This window comes from Cyprinus carpio, chromosome B24, assembly GCF_018340385.1.
Source record: "Cyprinus carpio isolate SPL01 chromosome B24, ASM1834038v1, whole genome shotgun sequence".
Lineage (NCBI taxonomy): Eukaryota > Metazoa > Chordata > Actinopteri > Cypriniformes > Cyprinidae > Cyprinus > Cyprinus carpio.
In genome coordinates this window covers 7834052-7839902 of record NC_056620.1, presented here as the reverse complement: position 1 = coordinate 7839902, position 5851 = coordinate 7834052, and the positions used below count along the sequence as shown (strand labels likewise).

At 41.7% G+C, this 5851-nt stretch overlaps 1 long non-coding RNA gene across 1 annotated transcript; it reads right to left on the bottom strand.

The window, feature by feature from the left end:
• Nucleotides 1–272: 272 nt before the first annotated feature.
• On the bottom strand, nt 273–3054 carry LOC109057742. The gene is made up of 2 exons (XR_006158429.1): nt 1108–3054; nt 273–1008 (listed from the first exon to the last, which is right to left on the bottom strand). It is a non-coding gene; the product is annotated as an uncharacterized LOC109057742 (long non-coding RNA).
• Nucleotides 3055–5851: the final 2797 nt, after the last annotated feature.

Sequence of the window (5851 nt, the reverse complement as noted above, 5' to 3'; positions counted from 1 at the left end):
TCGAACTTGTTTGGTTTCCAAGGCAGTCAACAGTCCATGTTCAGACTCTGGGTCTGTAAACTCTTTAATCAGGACCTCACAAAGTCGCTGGTAGTTAGGGATGTAACGATATCAAAATCTCACGGTACGATACAATTTCGATATTGACCTCACGGTACGATACTTATTGCGATATTGTGGAAAAGCTCACGGTATTGTTAAATAGCTCAAGATAGTGTTTGTGATGATAATAGCGAAAAAATACTGACATTTATTCTGCTTTTGCCAGTCAACAGGCAATTTATTGTTGTATTTATGGATCCATGACAACATAAAACACTGATCACATAGTGCTATTAAAGTGCAAGTTGTAGTCAGGAACATCAATATTCTGTATAGTAATATTTGGTTGCATAACTGATTCTTCTGTGCAATGTTCAAGTTAAGAAGCAACTAGAACAATTGTAAACAATAGGGAATTCCCTTTAAGTGCAAACAAAGATCAAGTTAAGTCAGGTTTAAATGTGCAAGGCAAATAAAAGCAGCCTTTTAAAACTGGTATTTAGGAACATAACAAACTTAAAATAGTCAGTCAAAAAGCCTTTTAAAAAAACACTGACCTATCATTTAGCTTATGTTCAAGTTTTTCTTTAGAAAGATCAAAAGATCTACATTGCAAGGGAGAAGAAGAGACCTCTGGGCATTTACAATATCCCCTGCTGTTGAAAATACCCTTTCACTGGGCACCGAGGTAGCGGGTATACACAGGTAGGTCTTTGCTAATGAAGACAGAATAGGATACCGCCCTGCATTGTCTCTCCACCACTTAAGAGGGCAAGCAGACAGAGAAACTAATGCTTCTTTGCAGTAAGAGTCGATTTCTGCCTGAATTCCACCTGTGACTTGATTACTGCTAAAAGAAGAGCCAAGGAGGTCCTCAAGGGCATGCTTCTTAAGAGGAGGCACAAAGCTCGCGCTGCTGTCGTCCAGATCTGCTGGATGTGGGCTCCTGGGCAGCACATCTTGGTCCTGGTTCATAAATGATAAAAAGACATTATATCAGCATTTTGTTACATTTAATTGTATTTCTCTCAATTTTCTCAATGGCACAGCGTTAACATTTGTTACCTGTTGTTGCATCTGTGATGCTTTGAACTTTATTCTTTCAAAGACGTCCTCTCTCTCTCTCCACTGCCTAGATGTTGCAAGGTCCGAAAGCGTGGGTCCAAAGCACTGCTCTCCTGCATGAACTTTTCATCCTCTCCTTGGTATCTGTCAGTAAGATCCTTCAGAATGGCTACCTTCATCGGAGCAATGGCATTTGAGTCGTGATTATCTGTGGCCATGCTGTCTTGAATCAGTTGTTTTAGTGGTGAAATGAGAGATATTGTTGGTTGCAACTCATCACAGAGAACAGTTGTGGCCTTTTTTATTGGTAAAAGAATCTTCACAAGATCCTCTGCATTTACAATGTCAGATGTGTCCAAAGTGTCAATTTCACGTGACTTGTGTCTCAGTTCATCACTCAGTAGGACTGCAGCAACAGCTTGTTTCTGTTCAAGGTAGCGCTCCACCATGTCCAGAGAGCCATTCCAGCTTGTCACTACATCAATAATGAGTTTTTGTACAGGGAGATTGAGTAGTTTTTGTTTGGTGGTCAGCACGGCTGTGGCTGTAGAACTGCGGTGAAAAAAAACTTGCTACACGTCTGACTCTACCGAGGAGGCGGATCACTGCGTTGACCTTTAAACCTGCTTGGGAGGCCAGGTTTAGTGTGTGCGCAAAGCACCGTATGTGAGGGGACAGTTCGGCTTCCTTTACTGCTACTCGCATGTTGCTTGCGTTGTCAGTAACAACAGCGATCCTTGTTCAAATCTTGTCCAGCTCCCACTCTTTGACTGCAGATTTAAGGACTTCGGCTATGTTTACGCCAGTGTGCGATTCGCTAAGCTGTCTAGTTTGTAAAACGTAACTCTGCATTTCTCATTCACTCGTCAAAACATGTGCCGTAATAGTGATGTAACTGTGAGTCGCTCTGGAAGTCCACCCATCAGTGGTAATAGCAATGCACTCAGACTGTTTAAGGTTCAACATGACACGTTCTTTTGTCTCACGGTAAAGAGCAGGGAACACAGTTTGACTAAAATGAGCCCGCGACGGCATTTGATACTTCGGCTCAAGCTTGGCCACTAACCTTTTAAATCCTTTGCCATCTACTGCAGAAAAGGGACGTTAATCACACGCTATGTATTCCGCGATGTACCTCGTGATTTCTTGAGCCCTTGCGCTGTTGTGTGGCATGGTTGTTGAAAATGCCTCCTTCAGGGTTTTTTGACCGGACAGGACTTTCTTTGTGAGAGAATCTGCAAACTTTTCGGGATGATGGGTCGTCAGATGACTTCGCATGTTGCTTGTGTTTCCTGTGTTGTATCGCAGTTTACTGTGGCAGAGCTGACACATAGTCCATTGTCTGTCCACCACCTTCTCTCCTTTTGCATTTTTTGACACGGCGAAACCAAAATCAGTCCAGACATCTGATTTAAAAGCTGCAGGGGCTGGCACAATCTCAACTTCGGTTTTGTTGTTTTCATCCTTACAAGTATCGCTGTCGGCCATGCTGGCTTGCTGTGAGCTTGTGTGGACAGCATGCAGTGTGCAATCCTATTGGCTTAACAACGGTTGTTGTGACGACGCAGCGCAAAGGATCATGGTCTATGTAGTTAACAATGATTTGTTCCGCGGGACTGTGTTTATTCCTCTTGCTTTTTGACGGACACCTGTCCTTTTAATATTGTAACCCAACCACGACGATATCGAGACATGTTTACCACCGTGATAGCGCGATATCGTCAATATCATTACATCCCTACTGGTAGTTTGACTTTTTTTGACTGGGCTGTCGATCTAGGAAGTTTCGTACCTCTGGACTGAACGGGCTCTAAGGATATATAACCTGTCTCTGTCAGTCACATGAGGTCTCATTTCCAGATGAAATTCGATATCTTGCAGGTAAGCCTGGATGTCGTGGCCCTCTGTGGAGTTCGGGTTGAACCTGCTGATGTTTTCAGACAGCTTGTTGAGGTCTTTGATGGTCATCCCGTGTGCAGCTCTAAGGTCTTGGACGGGAGATTTTCTTTCGTTGGCAGGAAAGGGTTGTGTGGCGAAGGCAAGTGAGGTATTGGGTTGCGGCCCTTCACTCCTTTCGTCATATGCCAGTTCTTGGATGTGGGACTCTGCTCTGCTCAGCAGTGATGAGGCTAAGAGAAGTTTCTCTTTTCTTGGCTCTTGTTTCTGCTTGTAAGCATACTGGAGTTCTTTTCTGACCATGTAGAGCTCATCGTTGATATCGTCTAGTTGTTGGGTCAGATTGTCCATTTCAGTTCTGTACCTTTCAAGGTGGTCTTCCACAGCACTGATTTCAGAGTTCTTGTGTCTGATGTCATTCTTGGCTTTCTCTAGTAGCTGTTCAGCATACTGGAGTCTGTTTACCAGGTCTCTCTGGGCAGCTGTTGCATGTTGCTGGTTGAGCTGAGCTGCTTGCCAGGGCTGCTTGGAGCTTCTTAACTTGTTCCGTTGTTTCCTGCTCCCTCTCGTTGGGTGCTTTGAGTTGATCTTGAACTTTCACTTCCAGCTTGTCTATGCGACGTTGAGCACGTCAGCTCCTCTTGAAGGTGGGTGATGTGCTTGTCGCTCAGTTTCAGCCGGGTTGTGAATGCATAGCTTAGGGAGCTGGTGATCTTGACTAGCTCCTCGTGGTTGTTGTTCTGGCTTGAATCTTGTGTCAGGAATCTTCTCAGGATTAGGATTATTATTAAAAATAATAACAGTTCAAATGTCTTGGGGGTGAGGCTGTCTGTCATGCCTCTCAGCCAAGTGTTCACATCTTCCCCATGGGCGATGGGGTCTGCAGTCTGCGGCATGTTGGCACGCTGGGGAGAAGAGAGACTGACACAGATCTGTGTTGAGTAAAAGCCTATGTGTGGTGGGACAACTAAGTGTTGTGTCAGTGATTGTGAACCACTAGTAAAGTGTGGTGATGACTGTGTTGGTCTCAGGGTGTCTAAGTAGTCTAGAGATGCGAAGACTTTGTCACTCTAATGAGGAAGAGGAAAAGAGAGAAAGGGGTGAAAAACAAATTCAATGACAAGCAACAATTTCTGTTTTTCAAATGAGGAAATTTAATTTTCCCAATTAAATGTTATCAAGAAGGTAAACAATATTATTAAATCTCTTGTTTTGGACAAAAGAATACAATAATAATGCTGATATCTCTTTCCTTGGTTTGACAGGATTGACACCGTACACCTTACAGTTGGACCGCTCACCAGGGAGGCTGCGAAGGCGACAGTTGTTCAACACATATCTCTATTAAATTAATCTCAGCGTTGGATGAGATGCTAAAACTTGGATTGCGTTTCCAAATGTAGGGAGGTTAGGAAGAACAAAGGAGGGGTTGATTACAATCAAATTCATAAGGATGATTCGTCTTCTTTGACAAGATTGCATATTTCATTCATTTAGAATTGATTGATGGTTCTTACATGTCCCTACAAATGTTAAAAGTGGAGAGGAAAGGAAAGGAGAGAGGGGACGGAGATGGTAAGTCTCAGTAGAGGTTATATCATCTACGAGGAGAGCGTTGCTTTAGTTGCTGCACAACTAATCAAACAAAATAAACTTTAAGTGAAAGAGATTTGTCTTTCTAATTTATTTGAACTCGTAGTGAGGGATAACAATGTCTCCTTTTAGGGCTCAGGTGTGTCGTTCCCAAGCTAGGATACACAGAGGAAAGAAATGGTAAGAAAAGGTCAAATTAAAAAGTAATAAATGGGCAAAATAAGCAAAAATTAAATTAAATAAAGGAGAAAATCTATAAATAAAACAATAGTGGCTAAATGTATAACCAAAACAGGAAGAAAGAGGGGTAAAACGCAATAAAATAAGTACAGGTCTGAATAGAATATATTCAGATGGGTAATAAATAAATTAGGTAGATCAAGTTTACTTAAACTTTCAAAGTTCAAGTCTTGTTCGTACCTAAAATAATTAGGCCCAAAGAGAATACTAGAAGTAATGATCATATGAAATGATCTGAGAGGGAAATTTGAATGATTCCAAATAAATTTAATGTTGCAATTAAATTTGAATTTGACACAATTAATAATTGTGAGTCAATATTTCCCTTTCTAGTAAATGCCAATAAATGGTATCGTGATAAAAGAGAGAAATAAGAGAGAGAAAGAGACCAACAAGTGTTAGTTGAGATGTTTAAAGGGTTAAATCACTTTAGCGTTGCCCACACAGACACTATTCAACCACTGGATGTTAATGCTAACGGCTAACCTATGAGGCTAGTGGCTTTAGCATAGACTTCAATGCAAATACAACTGTTTCGTTAGCTTAGCAACACCAGAACCCGTCTACGGAGAGCCTTCCCACTCCCTATTAAGTCCTATTGTACCGAATTTTGGTTGCAGTTCCACCAGAACTCCACTGGGGGCGATCGCCATGAGTGCAAAATGAATGGGAGTCTATGGGGCTAGACGGCTAAATATGTCCCTTTCACCCGATTGCCGTTGAGAAATCTCAGATCTGATTGTAGATTTTGCAAGTTCAATATGGGTTATAGGTCGAAAGTTGAATGAACAAGTACTTATTTCCTTTCGATTTCTTACAGGCTGAGTTGTTGTTGCCCATAACACGCTAGCATTCTGCTAATGAACGTATAACGTATGACGTCATTGACATTTTAAAAGACTTTTTAAAGCAAATAAGTGACTCTAAAAAATCAAACACCCAGCAATGTGTAATTTCTTTGCATCTCCTTTCTAATACAACATTCAAATTACTAGACAAAAAATTATATCCTGAG